Source organism: Bos javanicus, chromosome 12 (genome assembly GCF_032452875.1).
Source record: "Bos javanicus breed banteng chromosome 12, ARS-OSU_banteng_1.0, whole genome shotgun sequence".
NCBI classification, from domain to species: Eukaryota; Metazoa; Chordata; class Mammalia; order Artiodactyla; family Bovidae; genus Bos; species Bos javanicus.
The window spans coordinates 41741001-41762576 of NC_083879.1; the positions used below are offsets into that span (position 1 = coordinate 41741001).

General features: G+C 37.4%; 1 long non-coding RNA gene across 1 annotated transcript in view; it reads left to right on the top strand.

Annotated features, from left to right (window-relative positions):
* Positions 1-6967: 6967 nt before the first annotated feature.
* LOC133258076 (uncharacterized) overlaps positions 6968-21576 on the top strand; it is a 52180-nt gene continuing 37571 nt past the window's right edge. Inside the window, exon 1 of the long non-coding RNA XR_009739796.1 lies at positions 6968-7139. This is a non-coding gene — a long non-coding RNA (uncharacterized LOC133258076). The remainder of the gene's footprint in view (positions 7140-21576) is intronic.

Below are 21576 nucleotides of genomic sequence, written 5' to 3' on the forward strand. Positions count from 1 at the left end.
GTAAGGAGCACAGAAAGACCCATAACTTTTTTTTTTTTTAGTCTAGCAGTACATATTGACTAAATCTGGAGAGGAAGAGAAGGGAAAGATTAACATCAGGAAAAAAAATGATTTATAATACTGAATTTATTCAGTATTATTTAATACTGAATAATATTTATTCAGTAAATTCAATATTTATTCAGTATTTATTCAGTAAATTCGATGCCAAAATTATTGAGGGAGTATTTAAGATCCCTCTATTTTTCTGCCTCCTGTATTATTTCTATCTTGGTATGGGAAGAATTATACCACTGTTGATTTATTAAACAAATGGCCTAATAAACTTTCTTTCCACAAAATTACATGCACTGGATAAGCCTGGGCTAAATAGATGCTCTATCGCTTAAATTTAATCAGTGGTAAAGTAATACATAGGAGTGAAAGGAGAAAGCAGTCCATTTCTACAGTTTGTAAAGAAGCCATGTTAAATTCTCATAGATAGCTCATTTCCTATTTAAGAATAGATGTTTTTTCCCTAAATTCTGTCATATAATTCACATAATTCCAAAACATTCCTTTGTGTATACAGTATGCAGTATAATTATTTCTATTTCCAATCAATCTTAATCATACAGAAATTGTTACTAGAGAATGGATACTCAGAATAGACGACCAGGGAAATGTAGACGAATCTGTAATGTGATGGAAGAATAAAAGACAGTGAGATTCCACTAAATATCAGTTCTGAACTTACTTAAATATTTCATAAATCTGCTATCCTTGAAGAAGACTAATGTATTACAGGAATCAGATGACAAATATAATTAGATTTTGTATTGATATCCTTTATCAAAACATTGTCATTTCCTCCATTTATGAGTACATAATAGAAAACATATACTCAGCTCCTAGAAAAATTCTAGTATTAAATTATAGTCATTTTGATTTTTAGAGCTTAATAGAACATTTTGAATCTCTATCTATGATGCACATTCCTGAATAACTGTTTGAAACATTCAACTGTAAAGACTTTCATAATGAAGTAAGGCAGTGGCTCCAACTCCAACTATTGTTCCAGATATGGGCTTTTCATAAATTGATAAGGCCTCTGTCTCCTGGTATATGGTTATCAGCTTGACAGAGATTTAGTCTGCAAGGAACGTATATAAACATAAACACATGTATACATTAAAATAATGTGTATGTGTATAATATATATACACTATATTGGCAGATAGATTAAAGTTGATGAGCCAGTTATACAGAAATATGGGGTTTATTATAGATACTAAACATATGCAATTGGGGGGGAGGCTGTTGGAGAAGTCTAAAAGGCTGTTACTTCTGCATACCACATTAGAATTTAAGTCACCATGATAAATGAGGCTGGTAGTCATAGGGTAAAATGGCAGAATGCATGGAAAACCAAAACACAAAAGGGAAAACTGAAACATAACAATATGGAACTGTTAAGCACAAAATGAGATGATGAATGAAAAACTAGAATTTACATATAACTGGTGGGGTTATGGACCTGACTCATTACCTCATGAAAGGCCGAATGGTAAACGCTGAGAATTTGTTAAGGCAGTTAACATAAAATAGGCCATGGTGAGAAACTTTTCACCATGGAAATTGGCAGATTCTTCTAATTAGAGATTTTATTTTCTGGAAATCAAACTTCAAAACTTTATTACTATATCACTGCATCTACCTCCAACCACTTCCTACTTCAGTGTTACCACTGACAGAGCCACACTGCTGCTTAGCCCAGAACTCCAAAAAGCTGAAGGAGAAAATCTGTGGGAGCTGGAGCTGCAACCTGGGTGGTCCCACCATCAAGGGGATGAGTCAGCAACAACATGTGATCTGATGTAAGCAGAACACCTTGCCCTGACCTTCAGAGCATAAAAGCAGCCACAGCTTCACTTCTTTCTCCAAATCTTGCTCAATGTTTTGTACTATAAACCCTATTTCAGCAGTATTCAGGGAAAATAACTCAAGAAAATGTAGTTTCAACTAAGTAAGGTGACAAAGCACAAAGCTACTACACAGTCAGACACCATACATTGGCTATAGCTCTTTTCCATTCTGTTTCAGAGACATGTTAAATCTTTGAATATGTACAGTTCTGCAGAATTGCTAATCATCTATCATGCTAATGACACTGTTGATAGAATCTGAAAAATGTGGTATTTCGATTTCCAATTAGGAGTCTTAAAATAAACCCTCTTGGTGGCCTGGATCACACTTACAAATAACACTGTGGTAGACTGAGTTTCATTTCCAATTCTTTGTTTCCCTTTAGTACTACAATAAGCCACACACTGGCAGTGGTTTCATTGTGAGAGGAGCACATTTCCATTTTCCCAAGCCATACTTTTGGGGAGGTCATTAACTTGCTTTAGCCCAGTGAAATGTGCACATCAACATGAAATACGTGTGGGTGTTTGGACTTAGTGCTCTCATGCTTCTGCTACTGGAAAGTGAAAGAAATACTCCAGACAGCCACTATCCATGATATCTGGGGCTGAGGCCAGCTGAGCCCAGCTGAAGCCAGCTGAGTTCATGAAAATTTAGCCAACCTGCAGATTTGTGACTTGAAGGAGAATCATATTAGCTAAACCAGAGAGCTATGGAAAAGAAGATACATGCTTATTATTGAATATCACTGATTTTCCAGTGGTTAATAAACATTATTGTGACAACAGGTAACTAGCACAGCTACTTTATAAGGAGGCTTTCTTTTGGTGAACAAAACATACTTGAAATTAACTGAAAAAAATGGCTTAAACACATATTTGATAAAACTTGATTGTAACATATCAATTTGAATGTAGACAAAGACATTTCCGTTTAAAATGTTGAGAGTGACAGGACTTCCCTGGCAGTCCAGTGGCTAATACTCCATGTTCCCAGTGGAGGAGGCACAGGTTCAATCCTTTTTCAGGGAACTAGAGCTACATGCCACTACTAACTGTTTGACTGCCACAACTAAACATCTGGTGCAAATAAACAGATATATATTTTTTAAATATGAAGAGAGAGATTGGCTTTTAGTTTTGTATAAAATTAATGGTTTACTTACTAAGTCACTCCCAAAATTCAAATTCAGTGCTACTATCAATGAACTTCATAAATATAAAGAAGCAAATAGCTGTCTTTCCAGGACAGTGTGAAAGAACAGAACATGCATACAATTGATGGTAAAGATACAGCATCTGTAAATAGACATTGTCAGAGGCATTCTACCTGCGCCAGCTGTATGAAAAATGGACACAACTTGGTACCTGACAACACATCACTGTGGCCTCTCTCCGCATTCAGCAGGCACCGTCTGCTTAAAGTGGCAAGAATCACCTCTTTCATTACTTTTTTTAACATCATCCTTATCTTTTGACCTGAAATCAGTGGAAATAGCCTTATAAATATTTTTTTTTCTCAAATCTCTTAAGGATTTATATTACTTTCTTAGCTTTGCTATAGCAAATCACAACACACTAGGTGCCTTGAATCAATAGACATTTATTTTTACATAATTCTAGAGACTAAAGGTGTGAAATGAAGATGTTGCCAGAGTCATGCTCTCTCTGAAGGCTTTAGGAAAGAATCATTCCTTTTCTCTTCTAGCTTCTAGCAGCTTCCAGTAACCCTTGCCGTTTTCTCACTTGTGGCTGCCTTCTAACATCTGCCTCTATCTTTAAACAGTTCTTTCCTCCTCTTTATAGACACTAATAACTGGATTTAAGGTCTATCTTAATTCAGTACAATCTTACTATAACTAATTACATCTGAAAAGATTCTATTTCCAAATAAGGTAAAATTCTTAGGTTAAAGGTGAACATGAACTCTTGACCACTGGTTGAAAACAATCAACAGACTCTTGGTTCCCCTAAAATTCCCACACGCATTCCACGTGCAAAATACATTCACTTTGGCTCAATGTCTCCCAGTCTTAGCCTATTTCAGCATTAATCCTTGCAAACTCTAATCTAAACGACATCAACTGAATATATTCCAAATTTCATCATCTATATCATATATGGATGAAACTCTGGATATAAACTACCCTGGAGCAAAATGTTTCTCCATCTGTGGACCTGTAAAATCTAGGAAGCACAGCATCTGCATTCAAAATTTAACAATTAAACAGGCATAATGTAGGCATTCCCATTAGGAAAAGGAGAAAATGAAAGAAAAAAAATGGGATTAATGCTCCAAAGCAAGTTTAAAATCAAGCAAAGCAAATTCCATTAGATTTTAAGTCTTTGGAATAATCTTTTGTGGCTTTATGCTCTGTCTTCTGGGACCTTGGCAGCAGGCTTGGCTTCACTCTGCAGACCAAACCACATATAAAATTTTTGTCTTAAATGAAAACATTATTATCACTAAAGATTCTGGGGGTTGACTTGGCACAGCTTGCAGTACTTGCTTGGATTTTTCGTGCTGTTACAAAGAATCTGCCGCTAGAGGCACCTTAATGCTGGACAAGCCAGTTGGTTTGTTGAAAAGACTGATAATTAATATTTGTCATCAGATCAGATCAGTTGCTCAGTCGTGTCCGACTCTTTGCGACCCCATGAATTGCAGCACATCAGGCCTCCCTATCTATCACCAACTCCCGGACTTCATTCAGACTCATGTCCATCGAGTCAGTGATGCCATCCAGCCATCTCATCCTCTGTCATCCCCTTCTCCTCCTTCCCCCAATCCCTCCCAGCATCAGAGTCCTTTCCAATGAGTCAACTCTTCGTGTGAGGTGGCCAAAGTACTGGAGTTTCAGCTTTAGCATCATTCCTTCCAAAGAAATCCCAGGGCTGATCTCCTTCAGAATGGACTGGTTGGATCTCCTTGCAGTCCAAAGGACTCTCATGAGTCTTCTCCAACACCACAGTTCAAAAGCATCAATATTTGTCATAGGATGGGACTTTTGCTAACCATGATATGGCCTCTCTGTGTAGCCAGGCACTTGAAAAAGGGCATCCATGTTCTAAGAACAAGAGTTTTGAAAATTAGAACTCTCAGCTACTGAGAAAATGAAGGGCTAATTTCAGAACTACTACTGTGCCACTCATACCATGTGGAATTGGTCTTAGCAGTTACAATCCTGCTCAGATTCAAGAGGGCTGAGAAGCAAGAGCCATATCTTGATGGAGGAGTTGCAAAGTCACATTGCAGAAGAGCATATCAGATCAGAGCTACTGTTTGGACATCCTTTTAGTCATACCAGTTAATTAATATATATGTACACATACATATGCATATCCTATGTTATCTTGTTATATACTATATAATTTTGGTATACTAGTAAGGATTTTCCAGAGAAACAGAATAAATAGTGTGTGTGTGTGTGTATATAGATAGATAGATAGATAGGGAGAGAGAGAGAGAGAGAACTGACTCATATGATAATAAGGGTTGAGAAGTCCCATGATCTGTTATCATTAAGCTGTAGATTCAGACAAGCTGGGGTGTAATTCTCATCCCATTCCCAAGGCCTGAGAACCCAGGGAATCTCTGCTGTAAATCCTGGCCCTAGGGCAGGAGAAGATAGATGTCCCAGCTCAGCAGAAAGGCAGGAAGTATAAAGGGCAAACACCTCCTTTCTTTGCCTTTTTGTCCTGTTCAGGCCTCAATGAGTTGGAGGATGCCCACCCACATAAGAAAGGACAATGTACTTTGTTGATCCACAAATCCATACACTAAACTGATCTGGAAACACACTCACAAACATTCTCAGAAATAAAGTTTAATCTGGGCACCTCTTGGCCCAATCAAATTGACACATAAAATTGACTATCACAGTGGGTCACATTTTTTCTCCAACATCCAATGAAAGATTTTCTTTTTTCCAATCTTCTGAAGGTTTTCAGATCCCACCCATATCTATAATTCTAATACAAATTTCACATGATTTGTTGATCTTTTTAAAATACATTTTAAATACATCTCATAAAAACATCTCATTCCAGAATGTAATTTCTGGAATTTCCAACTATTATTGCATGTCAATTACCCTAAAATTTAATGGTTAAAACAATTATTATCTTCTGTATTGCTATGAATTGTTTCAGTCTAGCTAAGAGGCTTTTCTTAGCTCTCTTATCCATTAGGTGACAGATAGGACTGAAGCCACCATGTAGACTCACTGATATGGCCTTTGATGCTGTTTGTCACTCAAGAATCTCAGCTGGAACTTTCAGCCATAGTACTTATCTTCTTAATGTGGCTTAGTCTTGAAACAGGATGGCATCTTTTTTCCAACTATGCTGTTCTATGTTTAGTCATTCAGTCGTGTCTAACTCTTTGCAACATGATGGACTGTAGCCCACCAGCTCCTCTGTCCATGGGGATTCTCCAGGCAAGAATACTGGAGACAGTTGCCAGGCCCCTCTCCAGGGGATCTTCAAAGCCCAGGGATCGAACCCAGGTCACGTGCATTGTAGGCAGATTCTTCACTGTCTGAGCCACCAGGGAAGCCCTTGTTCCATCTGAGAGTATCTCAAAAGTTAACACCCCAAATTATGAGAAGCTGAAAACTTGATTGAGGACTACCCCCAGAACAGGCACGGTGACATTTTTCCTGACATATCTGTTAAAGCAGTCCCAAGGCCTGCTTATATTCAAGGTATTGGAGAAATAAGCACACTTTCTTGATGAAAGAATGATAATGCCACTTAGTATAATAGCACACAAGAATGAACATATGGTTGTGACCATGTCTGTAAAAGATGATTGAGGAAGTGGTTGCTCTTGTGAAAGAGATCAAAAGATAACTGCCATGGTCTGATGTTTTTGTCCCCTCAAAACTCATACATTGAAACCCTTGTCACCAAACATGATGGTATTGAGACATGGGACTTTTAGGAGGTGCTTAAATCATAAGACTGGAACACTCATGATGGGATTAATGCCTCATAAAGGGGCTCCATAGAACTCCTCTGTCCATTTGATCATGTAAGGATACAATGAGAATTCTGTGACAAAGAAGAGAGCCCTCACTCAACTCTGCTGGTCTCACTCTTCCAGCATCCAGAACTGTGAGAAATGAATTTCTGAATCTTATAAGCTATGCAGAGTAAGGTGTTTTCCTATAGTATTCTGGATGGGAAGAATAACCATCTAAATACATTACCATTTCACTTGGGGCACAGAAGGTATTTCTAATTTCTTTAACTTTTAGGACTGACTATATCACTGACATAGTAGAATGAACTTAGAAATGTGTCTACTACTTCCATACTTAATTATTTCCATTGTGCTATTGCTCACATTTTTTTTTTTTTTATTCTGGTTTTAGTTGGCTAAGACAGTGATACCCAGGGCAGTCTGGGAAACAACAATATGTTAAAGACCAAAGAATCTGTGACTCTGTGTCTTTTAATGAGTGTGTGGACTGTTGTTGTTGCTTTTCAGTCACTAAGTCATGTCTGACTCTTTTCGACCCCATGAACTGCAACACAGCAAGCTCCTCTGTCTCCAATATCTTCTGGAGTTTGCTCAAATCCATGGCCATTGAGTAGGGGATGCTAACTAAAAATCTCATCTAAAGCTATCCTCTTCTGATTTTGCATTCAGTCCTTCCCAGCATCAGGACCTTTTCCAATGAGTCTGCTCTTCACATCAGGTAGCCAATGTACTGGAACTTCACCAACAGTTTTTCTAATGAATACTCAGGGTTGATTTTCTTTAGGATTGACTGGTTTGATCTCTTTGCAGTCCAAGGGACGCTCAAGAGTCTTCTCCACCACCACAATTTGAACACATCAATTCTTCAACACTCAGCCTTCCTATGGTCCAACTCTCACATCTATTCATGACTGCTAGAAAAATCATTAATACTCTTGCCTGGAAAATGCCATGGATGGAAGAGCCTGGTGAGCTGTAGTCCATGGAGTTGCTAAGAGTCGGACACGACTGAGTGACTTCACTTTCACTTTTCACTTTCATGCATTGGAGAAGGAAATGGCAACCCACTCCAGTGTTCTTGCCTGGAGAATCCCAGAGATGGGGGAGCCTGGTGGGCTGCTGTCTCTGGGGTCTCACAGAGGAGGACACAACTGAAGCAACTTGTCAGCAGCAGGAGCAGAAAAATCATAGCTTTGACTATAGGGACATCTGTTCATAAAGTGGTGTCTCTGCTTTTTAATGCACTGTCTAGGTTTGTCATAGCTTTTTTTCCAAGGAGCAAGTGTCTTTAAATTTCATGGCTGCAGTCAACATCAGCAGTGATTTTGGAGCCAAAGAACATAAAATCTGCTACTATTTGCAATTTTCCCCATCTATTTGCCATTAAATGATGGGACTAGATGTCATGATCTTAATTTTTTGAACGTTGAGTTTCAAAGCAGGTTTTTCACTCTCTTTTCCACCCTCATCAAGAGTTCCTTTTTACTTTCTGCATTAAAGTGGTTATCATCTGCATATCTGAGGTTGTTGAAATTTCTCCTGTCAATCTTGATTCCAGCTTGTGAGTCATCCAGTCCAGAACTTTGTGTAATGTACTCTGCATATAAGTTAAATAAGCAGGGTGACAATACACAGTCTTTTCATACTCCTTTCCCAATATTGAACCTGTCTGTTGTTCCATGTCTGGTTCTGATATTTCGTGACTCATATACAGGTTTCTCAGCAGACAAGCGAGGTGGTTTGGTATTACCAACTCTTTAAGAATTTTCCACAGTTTGTTGTGATCCACACAGTCAAAAGATGATGCTAAAAGATGATGCTCTAAAATGCTGCATTCAATATGTCAACAAATTTGGAAAACTCAGCAGTGGCCACAGGACTGAAAAAGGTCAGTTTTCATTCCAATCCCAAAGAAAGGCAATGCCAAAGAATGCTCGAACTACTGCACAATTGCATTCATCTAACATGCTAGTAAAGTAATGTTCAAAATTCTCCAAGCCAGGCTTCAGCAATATGAGAACCGTGAACTTCCAGATCTTCAAGCTGGTTTTAGAAAAGGCAGAGGAACAAGAGCTAAAATTGCCAACATCCGCTGGATCATTGAAAAAGCAAGAGAGTTCCAGAAAAACATCTATTTTTGCTTTATTGACTATACCAAAGCCTTTGACTCTGTGGATCACAATAAACTGTGGAAAATTCTGAAAGAGATGGGAATACCAGACCACCTGACCTGCCTCTTGAGAAATCTGTATGCAGGTCAGGAAGCAACAGTTAGACTTGGACTTGGAAGAAAGACTGTTTCCAAATAGGAAAAAGAGTATGTCAAGGATGTATATTGTCACCCTGCTTATTATCTTATATGCAGAGTACATCATAAGAAACGCTGGGCTGGAGGAAGTACAAGCTGGAATCAAGATTGCTGGGAGAAATATCAATAACCTCAGATATGCAGATGACACCACCCTTACGGCAAAAAGTGAAGAAGAACTAAAGAGCCTCTTGATGAAAGTGAAACAAGAGAGTGGAAAAGTTGGCTTAAAGCTCAATATTCAGAAAACTAAGATCATGACATCCATTCCCATCACTTCATGGCTAATAGATGGGGAAACAATGGAAACAGTGGCTGACTTTATTTTTCTGGGCTCCAAAGCGACTGCTGATGATGATTGCAGCCATGAAATTAAAAGACGCTTACTTCTTAGAAGGAAAGTTATGACCAACCTAGACATCATATTAAAAAGCAGAGACGTTACTTTGCCAACCATGGTTCACCTACTCAAGGCTATGGTTTTTCCAGTAGTCATGTATGGATGTAAGAGTTGGACTGTAAAGAAAGCTGAGTGCTGAAGAATGATGCTTTTTAACTGTGGTGTTGATGAAGACTCTTGAGAGTCCCTTGGACTGCAAGGAGACCCATCCAGCCTATCCTAAAGGAGATCAGCCCTGGGTGTTCATTAGAAGGACTGATGTTGAAGCTGTAGCTCCAATACATTGGCCACCTGATGTGAAGAGCTGACTCATTGGAAAAAACCCTGATGCTGGGAAAGATTTAGGGCAGGAGGAGAAGGGGACGACAGAGGATGAGATGACTGAATGGCATCACTGACTCATTGAACATTGGTTTGGGTAGACTCTGGCAGTTGGTGATGGATAGGGAGGCCTGCATGTTTTGATTCATGGGGTCGCAAAAAGTCAGACACAACTGAACTACTGAACTGAACACAAATGCTTTAGCATAGTCAATGAAGCAGAAGTAGATGTTTTTTCTTTAATTCCCTTGGTTTCCCTATGATCCAATGGATGTTGGCAATTTGATCCCTGGTTCCTTTCCCTTTTCAAAACCCACTGTACATCTGGAAGTTTTGGGTTTGCTTACTGATGAAGTCTAACTTGAAGGATTTTGAACATAACCTTACTAGCATGTGAACTGAGCACAAATGTACAGCATTTTGTATTGTGTGAATTAGACCAATCCATTGATGACATAAAACCCTCATCCTGATTCTTCTAGGTATAATGTGTATAGAATTCTACTAAGACATCCTATGATCATCATCTTTGTCTAGTTCCCTTTTGTTGAATGTGGAAAGAATCTATAAATATGATGAGATATTTCTTCCATGATTTTACTATTTTATAACAAATGAGATTTTGCTGATAGTTTACAAAATCAGTCGACTTTCATATAGGACAATTACAGGTGAGCTGGGCCTAATATTTGAAAAATATTTGAAAAAAATATTCAAAGACGGAAATTTGCAGCATAAGAGGGATTTGATGTGATGAATATTCTCCTTTGCTGGCTGTGCAGAGTAATCTATATGGCATTTAGGACCTAAGAGTGGCTTTTGGATGACATCCAGCTAAGAAATGGGGATTCCATTTTTATAGCTGCAAGGAACTGAATTTGGTCAACAACCTGAATGACCTTGGAAAAGTTCCCCAAGGTCCAGATGTCAACACAGACTTCCAAAACCTCAATTTCATCCTGACATGGTCCTAAGCAAAGATTGAGGCCACATAGAAACTTGATTTCTGCCGTACAGAGTAATAAGAGTGTGGTGATTTTTAATCTGCTGTTGTCTTTCTTTGTATTTAATGCACAGGTAAATTAAGTATAATTTTTAAAATTTAATGTGCTTTTTTATATTTTATGAAAGTTTTAAGCAGACAAAAGCATTATGCAGAAAGTTCCAGGAATTCTTTCTCTACAGAGTTTCTCCTATTAATGTATCATATTATTGTGGTAAATTTGTTATAACTGATGATATATTATGATACAATATTATTAACTAAAGCAGTGTTAAAAAATCTACCTGTCAAGCAGGGGATGTGGGTTTGACCTCTGGGTAAGGAAGATCCCCTGGAAAAGGAAATGACAACCCACTCCATTATTCGTGCCTGGGAAATCCTGTGGACAGAGGAGCCTGGCAAGTTACAGTCCATGGAGTTGCCAAGACTCAGACACAACTTGGCAACTAGACACCACTACACTGAAGTTTACTTAGGGTTTATTCTTTATGTTGTATGTTTCCATATGTTTTTACAAATGCATAATATCATGTATCCATCATTACAGTACTGGAAAGAGTAAATTCACTGCTCTAAAATTTCTGTCTTCTGTTTATGTCTCCCTCTCTTACATCTCTAGCATCCAGTGATCTATTTTACTGTCTGTATAGTTTGTCTCTTCCAGAAAGTCATTTAGTTGGAATCATACAGCATAAAGTTATCTCCAATGGACTTATTTCAATTAACAATATTTATTTTTTTCATCTACATTTTTTGGGATTTGATAGTTAATTTTATTTTATCATTGAATAATATTGCTTTTCTATGGATTTACAAACGTTTATCTATTTGACTATTGGAGAACATCTTGGTTGCTTCCAATTTGGGGCAAGTGTGAGTAATATTGCTATAAAGATTTGTGTGGAGGTTTCTTGTGTAGATGTAAGTTTTCAATCCATTTGTATAGATATGTAGGAATATGATTGTTAGATCAAATTCTAAGACAATATTTAACTTTGTGAGAAACTGTCAAGCTGTTCTGAGGTGGTTGTACCATTTTGCATTCCTATGAACAATGAATGAGTGCTCTTATTGCTTCACATCTTAGCCAAAATTAAATAATGTCTGTGTTGTAGATTTTAATCAGTCTAATAGGCATGTAGTGGTAACTTGTTATTTTCATCTTCAGTTCCCTAAGGGCATATGATGTTGAGCATCTTTTCATTTACTTATGTGACATCTGTATACCTTCTTTGGTGAGATATATGTACAGATCTTCATTCTTTTTTTTTATTGTTGAGTTTAATTTTTTTTAGTATAAAATTATTTATTTTAATTGGAGGCTAATTACTTTACAATATTGTATTGGTTTTGCCATACATTGACATGAATCTGCCATAGGTGTACATGTGTTCCCAATGCTGAACCCCCCTCCCAAATCCCTCCCCATACCATCCCTCTGGGTCATCCCAGTGCATCAGCCCCGAGCATCCTGTATCCTGCATCAAACCTGGACTGGCGATTCGTTTCACATATGATAATATACATGTTTCAATGCCATTCTCCCAAATCATCCCACCCTCACCCTCTCCCACAGAGTCCAAAAGACTATTCTATACATCATGTCTCTTTTGCTGTCTCGCATACAGGGTTATCATTACCATCTTTCTAATTTCCATATATATCTGTTAGTATACTGTATTGTATATGCTAGTAAAGTAATGCTCAAAATTCTCCAAGCCAGGCTTCAGCAATATGTGAACCGTGAAATTCCTGATGTTCAAGCTGGTTTTAGAAAAGGCAGAGGAACCAGAGATCAAATTGCCAACATCCACCGGATCATGGAAAAAGCAAGAGAGTTCCAGAAAAACATCTATTTCTGCTTTATTGACTATGCCAAAGCCTTTGACTGTGTGGATCACAATAAACTGTGGAAAATTCTGAAAGAGATGGGAATACCAGACCACCTGATCTGCCTCTTGAGAAATTTGTATGCAAGTCAGGAAGCAACAGTTAGAACTGGACATGGAACAACAGACTGGTTCCAAATAGGAAAAGGAGTTCGTCAAGGCTTTATATTGTTACCCTGTTTATTTAACTTATATGCAGAGTACATCATGAGAAATGCTGGACTGGAAGAAACACAAGCTGAAATCAAGATTGCCAGGAGAAATACCAATAACCTCAGATATGCAGATGACACCACCCTTATGGCAGAAAGTGAAGAGGAACTCAAAAGCCGCTTGATGAAAGTGAAAGTGAAAGTGGAGAGTGAAAAAGTTGGCTTACAGTTCAACATTCAGAAAATGAAGATCATGGCATTCGGTCCCATCACTTCATGGGAAATAGATGGAGAAACGGTGGAAACAGTGTCAGACTTTATTTTTCTGGGCTCCAAAATCACTGCAAATGGTGACTGCAGCCATGAAATTAAAAGACGCTTACTCCTTGGAAGGAAAGTTATGACCAACCTAGATAGCGTATTCAAAAGCAGAGACATTACTTTGCCAACAAAGGTTCGTCTAGTCAACGAACCTTGACTAGACCTTCTAGTTTAGCTATGGTTTTTCCTGTGGTTATGTATGGATGTGAGAGTTGGACTGTGAAGACGGCTGAGCACCAAAGAATTGATGCTTTTGAACTGTGGTGTTGGAGAAGACTCTTGAGAGTTCCTTGGACTGCAAGGAGATGCAACCAGTCCATTCTGAAGGAGATCAGCCCTGGGATTTCTTTGGAAGGAATGATGCTAAAGCAGAAACTCCAGTACTTTGGCCACCTCATGCGAAGTGTTGACTCATTGGAAAAGAGTCTGATGCTGGGAGGGTTTGGGGGCAGGAGGAGAAGGGGACGACAGAGGATGAGATGGCTGGATGACATCACTGACTCGATGGACGTGAGTCTGAGTGGACTCCGGGAGTTGGTGATGGATAGGGAGACCTGGCATGCTGCGATTCATGGGGTCACAAAGAGTCGGACACGACTGAGTGACTGATCTTATCTCATACTGCATTGGTGTTTTTCTTTCTGGCTTACTTCACTCTGTATAATAGGCTCCAGTTTCATCCACCTCATTAGAACTGATTCAAATGTATTATTTTTAATGGCTGAGTAATACTCCATTGTGTATATGTACCACAGCTTTCTTATCCATTTGTCTGCTGATGGACATCTAGGTTACTTTCATATCCTGGCTATTATAAGTAGTGCTGCGATGACCATTGGGGTACATGTGTCTCTTTCAATTATGGTTTCCTCAGTGTGTATGCCCAGTAGTGGGATTTCTAGGTGATATGGCAGTTCTATTTCCAGTTTTTAAAGGAATATTCACACTGTTCTCCATAGTGGCTCTACTAGCTTGCATTCCCACCAACAGTGTAAGAAGGTTCCCTTTTCTCCACATCCTCTCCAGCATTTATTGCTTGTAGACTTTTGAATAGCAGCCATTCTGACTGGCATGAAATGGTACCTCATTGTGGTTTTGATTTGCATTTCTCTGATAATGAGTGATGTTGAACATCTTTTCATATGTTTGTTAGCCATCTGTATGTCTTCTTTGGGGAAAATGTATGTTTAGTTCTTTGGCCCATTTTTTGCTTGGGTTGTTTGTTTTTCTGGATTGAGCTACAGGAGTTCCTTGTATATTTTTGAGATGAATTCTCTGTCAGTTGCTTCATTTGCTATTATTTTGTTGCATTCTGAAGGCTATCTTTTCACCTTGCTTATAGTTTCTTTTGTTGTGCAGAAGCTTTTAATTTTAATTAGGTGCCATTTGTTTATTTTTGCTTTTATTTCCAATATTCTGGGAGGAGTGTCATGGAGGATCCTGCTGTGATGTATGTCAGAGAGTGTTTTGCCTATGTTCTCCTCTAGGAGTATTATAGTTTATGGACTTATGTTTAGATCTTTAATCCATTTTGAGTTTATTTTTGTGTATGTTGTTAGAAAGTGTTCTAGTTTCATTCTTTTACAAGTGGTTGACCAGTTTTCACAGCATCACTTGTTAAAGATATTGTCTTTTCTCCATATATTCTTGCCTTCTTTGTCAAAGATAAGGTGTCCATAGGTGAGTGGATTTATCTCTGGGCTTTATATTTTGTTCCATTGATCTATATTTCTGTCTTTGTGCCAGTACAATAGTGACTTGATGAATGTGGCTTTGTAGTAGAGCCTGAAGTCAGGCAGGTTGATTCCTCTATTTCTATTCTTATTTCTCAAATTGCTTTGGCTATTCAAGGCTTTTTGTATTCCCTTACAAATTGTGAAATTATTTGTTCTAGATCTGTGAAAAATACCATTGGTATCTTGATAGGGATTGCATTGAATATAGATTGCTTAGGGTAGTGTACTGATTTTCACTATATTGATTCTTCCAATTCATGAACACGGTATATTTCTCCATTTATTAGTGTCCTCTTTGATTTCTTTCAGCAGTATTTTATAGTTTTCTATATATAGGTCTTTTGTTTCTTTAGGTAGACATATTCCTAAGTATTTTATTGTTTTCATTGCCATGGTGAATGTAATTGTTTCATTAATTTCTCTTTCTACTTTCTCATTATTAGTGTATAGAAATGCAAGAGATTTCTGTGTGTTGATTTTGTATCTTGAAACTTACTATATTCATTGATTAGCTCTAGTAATTTTATGGTGGAGTCTTTAGGGTTTTATATGTAGAGGATCATATCATCTGCAAACAGTGAGAGTTTTACTTCTTCTTTTCCAATTTGTATTCCTTTTATTTCTTTTTCTGCTCTGATTGCTGTGGCAAAACTTCCAAAACTATGTTGAATAGTAGTGGTGAAAGTGGTCACCCTTGTCTTGTTTCTGACTTTAGGGGAAATGCTTTCAATTTTTCAACATTGAGGATATAGTTTGCTGTTTGTTTGTCATCAGCTCAGTTCAGTTCAGTTCAGTTCATTCGCTCGGTCGTGTCCAACTCTTTGCGACCCCATGAATCGCAGCATGCCAGGCCTCTGTCCACCACCAATTCCTGGAGTTCACCCAGACTCACATCCATCGAGTCAGTGATGCCATCCAGCCATCTCATCCTCTGTCATCCCCTTCTCCTCCTGCCTTCAATCTTTCTAAGGATCAGAGTCTTTTCCAATGAGTCAACACTTCACATGAGGTGAACAAAGTACTGGAGTTTCAGCTTTAGCATCATTCCTTCCAAAGAAATCCCAGGGCTGATCTCCTTCAGAATGGACTGGTTGGATCTCCTTGCAGTCCAAGGAACTCTCAGAGTCTTCTCCAACACCACAGTTCAAAAGCATCAATTCTTCGCTGCTCAGCCGTCTTCACAGTCCAACTCTCACATCCATACACGACCACAGGAAAAACCATAGCCTTGACTAGACGAACCTTTGTTGGCAAAGTAATGTTTCTGCTTTTGAATATACTATCTAGGTTGGTCATAACTTTCCTTCCAAGGAGTAAGTTTCTTTGAATTTCATGGATGCAGTCACTATCTGCAGTGATTTTGGAGCCCCCAAAAATAAAGTCTGACACTGTTTCCACTGTTACCCCATCTATTTCCCATGAAGTGATGGGACCACATGCCATGATCTTTGTTTTCTGAATGTTGAGCTGTAAGCCAACTTTTTCACTCTCCACTTTCACTTTTATCAAGAGGCTTTTGAGTTCCTCTTCACTTTGTGCCATAAGTGTGGTTTCATCTGCATATCTGAGGTTATTGGTATTTCTCCTGGCACTCTTGATTCCAGCTTGTGCTTCTTCCAGTCCAGAGTTTCTCATGATGTACTCTGTATAAAAGTTAAATAAGCAGGATGACAATATACAGCCTTGACATACTCCTTTTCCTATTTGGAACCAGTCTGTTGTTCCATGTCCAGTTCTAACTGTTGCTTCCTGACCTGCATACAAATTTCTCAAGAGGCAGATCAGGTGGTCTGGTATTCCCATCTCTTTCAGAATTTTCCACAGTTTATTGTGATCCACACAGTCAAAGGCTTTGGCATAGTCAATAAAGCAGAAATAGATGTTTTTCTGGAACTATCTTGCTTTTTCCATGGTCCAGCAGATGTTGGCAATTTGACCTCTGGTTCCTCTGCCTTTTCTAAAACCAGCTTGAACATCAGGAAGTTCACGGTTCACATATTGCTGAAGCCTGGCTTGGAAAATTTTGAGCATTACTTTACTAGCGTGTGAGATGAGTGCAATTGTGCAATAGTTTGAGCATTCTTTGGCATTGCCTTTTTTGGGGATTGGAATGAGAACTGACCTTTTCCAGTTCTGTGGCCACGGCTGAGTTTTCAAATTTGCTGGCATATTGAGTGCAGCACTTTCATAGCATCATCTTTCAGGATTTGAAATAGATCAACTGGAATTCCATCACCTCCACTAGCTTTGTTTGTAGTGATGCTTTCTAAGGCCCACCTGATTTCACATTCCAGGACGTCTGGCTCTAGGTCAGTGATCACACCATCATGATTATTTGGGTCGTGAGGATCTTTTTTGTACAGTTTTTCTGTGTATTCTTGCCATCTCTTCTTAATATCTTCTTTTTCTGTTAGGTACATACCATTTCTGTCCTTGATCGAGCCCATCTTTGCATGAAATATTCCTTTGGTATCTCTCATTTTCTTGAAGAGATCCCTAGTCTTTCCCATTCTGTTGTTCTCCTCTATTTCTTTGCATTGATCAGTGAAGAAGGCTTTCTTATCTCTTACTATTCTTTGGAACTCTGCATTCACATGCTTATATCTTTCCTTTTCTCCTTTGTGTTTCATTTCTCTTCTTTTCACAGCTATTTGAAAGGCCTCCCCAGACAGCCATTTTGCTTTTTTGCATTTCTTTTCCATGGGGATGGTCTTGATCCCTGTCTCCTGTACAATGTCACGAACCTCATTCCATAGTTCATCAGGCACTCTATCTATCACATCTAGGCCCCTAAATCTATTTCTTACTTCCACTGTATAATCATAAGGGATTTGATTTGGGTCATACCTGAATGGTCTAGTGGTTTTCCCTACTTTCTTCAATTTAAGTCTGAATTTGGCAATAAGGAGTTCATGATCTGAGCCACAGTCAGCTCCTGGTCTTGTTTTTGCTGACTGTATAGAGCTTCTCCATCTTTGGCTGCAAAGAATATAATCAATCTGATTTTGGTGTTGACCATCTGGTGATGTCCATGTATAGAGTCTTCTCTTGTGTTGTTGGAAGAGGGTGTTCATTATGACCAGTGCATTTTCTTGGCAAAACTCTATTAGTCTTTTCCCTGCTTCATTCCATATTCCAAGGCCAAATTTCCCTGTTACTTCAGGTGTTTCTTGACTTCCTACTTTTGCATTCCAGTCCCCTATAATGAAAAGGACATCTTTTTTGGGTGTTAGTTCTAAAAGGTCTTGTAGGTCTTCATAGAACCGTTCAACTTCAGCTTCTTCAGAGTTACTGGTTGGGGCATAAAAGTGGATTGCTGTGATATTGAATGGTTTGCCTTGGAAATGAACAGAGATCATTGTGTCGTTTTTGAGACTGCATTCCAATACTGCATTTCAGACTATTTTGTTGACCATGATGGCTACTCCATTTCTTTTGAGGGATTCCTGCCCGCAATAGTAAATATAATGGTTATCTGAGTTCAGTTAACCCATTCCAGTCCATTTTAGTTTGCTGATTCCTAGAATGTTGACATTCACTCTTGCCATCTCTTGCTTGACCACTTCTAATATGTAGCTTATATTATGTTGAGGTATTTTTCTTCTATTCCTGCTTTCTGGAGAATTTTTTTCATAAATGGATGTTGAATTTTGTCAAAGGCTTTCTCTGCATCTATTGAGATAATCATATGGCTTTTATTTTTCAATTTGTTAATGTGGTGTATTACATTGATTTCCAGATATTGAAGAATCCTTGCATCCCTGGGATAAGGCCAACTTGGTCATGATGATTGATCTTTTTAATATGTTGTTGGATTCTGATTGCTAGAATTTTGTTAAGGGTTTTTGCATCTATGTTCATCAGTGATATTGGTCTGTAGTTTTCTTCTTTTGTGACATCTTTGTCAGGTTTTGGTATTAGGGTGATGGTGGCCTCATAGAATGAGTTTGGAAATTTACCTTCCTCTGCAATTTTCTGGAAGAGTTTGAGTGGGTAGGTGTTACTGTTCTCTAAATTTTTGGTAGAATTCAGCTGTGAAGCCATCTGGACCTGGGCTTTTGTTTTCTGGAAGATTTCTGACTACAGTTTCAATTTCCATGCTTGTGATGGGTCTATTAAGATTTTCTATATCTTCCTGGTTCAGTTTTGGAAAGTTGTACTTTTCTAAGAATTTGTCCATTTCTTCCAAGTTGTCCATTTTATTGGCATATAATTGCTGATAATTGTCTCTTATGATCCTTTGTATTTCTGTGTTGTTTGTTGTGATATCTCCATTTTCATTTCTAATTTTATTAATTTGATTTGTCTCTCTTTGTTTCTTGATGAGTCTGGCTAATGGTTTGTCAGTTTTATTTATCCTCTCAAAAAAGCCAGTTTTTGACTTTGTTGATTTTTGCAATGGTCTCTTTTGTTTCCTTTGCATTTATCTCTGCCCTGATTTTTAAGATTTCTTTCCTTTTACTAACCCTGGGGTTCTTCATTTCTTCCTTTTCTACTTGCTTTAGGTGTAGAGTTAGGTTATTTATTTCACTTTTTTATTGTTTCTTGAGGTATGCTTGTGTTGGTATGAAGCTTCCCTTTACACTGCTTTTACAGTGTCCCACAGGTTTTGGGTTGTTGTGTTTTCATTTTCATTTATTTTTTATCCATATTTTGATTTCTTTTTTGATTTCTTCTGTGATTAGTTGGTTATTCAGTAGCGTGTTGTCAACCTCCATATGTTGGAATTTTTAATAGTTTTCTCCTGTAATTGACATCTAATCTTACTGTATTGTGGTCTGAAAAGATACTTGGAATGATTTCATTTTTTTTTTTTTTAATTTACCAAGGCTAGATTTATGGCCCAGGATGTGATCTATCCTGCAGAGACCACTTCAAAACTAGGGACACATACAGACTGAAGGTGAAGGGTTGGAAAAAGATATTCATGCAAATAGAAACCAAAAGAAAGCAGGAGTATCAATAATCATATCAGATAAAATAGACTTTAAAACAAAGGCTGTGAAAAGAGACAAAGAAGGACACAAAATAATGATCAAAGTTCAATCCAAGAAACAGATATAACAATTATATATGCACCCAACATAGGAGCACTGCAATATGTAAGACAAGTGCTAACAAGTATGAAAGGGGAAATTAACAATAACAAAATAATAGTGGGAGACTTTAATACCCACTCACACAAAATGGATACATCAACTAAACAGAAAATTAACAAGGAAACACAAACTTTAAATGATACAATAGACCAGTTAGACCTAATTGATATCTATAGGACATTTCAACCCTAAAAAGTGTTTTGTATATTTGAAAAGAAGTCCTTATCAGATAAAGGTTTTGCATATAATTTTCTCCTAGGCTACGACATATCTTTCCATCATAAGAGTAACTTCCACAGAAAAGACTATTTAATTTTAATCAAGTTCAATTTATTTTTTCATGGGCTGTGATTTTAGTGTAGTATTTAAAAAGTTATCACATGTGAGGTCACCTACATTTTTTCCATTTTAATCTTCCAGGCATTTTATAGTTTTTTATTTTACTGCTATATCTATGCTCCATTTTCAGTTAATTTTTATGAATGTTTTAAAGTCTAGGGAGCTGTGTCTAGAATTATTTTCTTACATGTAGATGTCCATTTTTTCTAGGAGTAATTATTTAAGAGAATATCTTTTCTTCGTTGAATTACTTGTCTTACTTTTTTGTCAAAGATCAATTGACTATGTTTGTTTTTGTCTATTTCTGGTGTTTATTCTGTTCATGTTTTTGTTATTCTTTCCCTAATATGACAATTTCATAATTTCTATAAACTTATAGGAATATTTGAAGTCAGGTGGTGTCAGTCTTCTGACTGTTTTTCGTCTATGGATATTGTTTTAAGCATTCAAATTTATGGTTATGACTTACTCATCATTGGAATAGCTACATAAAATTTGAAATGAGTACACATTATTATCATTTATTGCAGTACAGTCTATCCTATATACACCTCTTAACATTATCTAGAAAAGTTTGGTAATATTGGAATTTTTTTTCCATAAATGCCTTGTAGAAATCTCTGCTTAAAGCTTTCTAACTTTAAGAGTTATTTGTGTAAAAGTTCATTACTGATTTCAGTTTTCTGAAGTTTATAGGCATATTCATTTACATGTATTCATGTGTCAGTAATGCAAATTTTGGTTTCTAGTATTTGTCCACTTAATTTTGATATTAAAATATTTGGCATAAAATTTCATTTAATATTTAATAACTGATTTTGTGTCTTTACCATCTGTTCTGATATCCATTTTTTGTTGCTAAAATTTGTATATTCACTGTCATTTTCATTATTTTTAAAAAGAATTTTAGTATTATCACAGCTTTACAAAGACATTTTTGAGCAAGATGCTGAGTTAATTAAAATTTGGCCTTTCTACATAGTCCAATGCTTGTTCAGTTTTTGTAAATACTTTATGTGTACATGAAAGAAATAACTATGTTATCATAATTGGAGGCATTTTTCATATACGTATGTTAGATCAACCTTTAATTTGCATTGTGCAATCCTGTTATAAT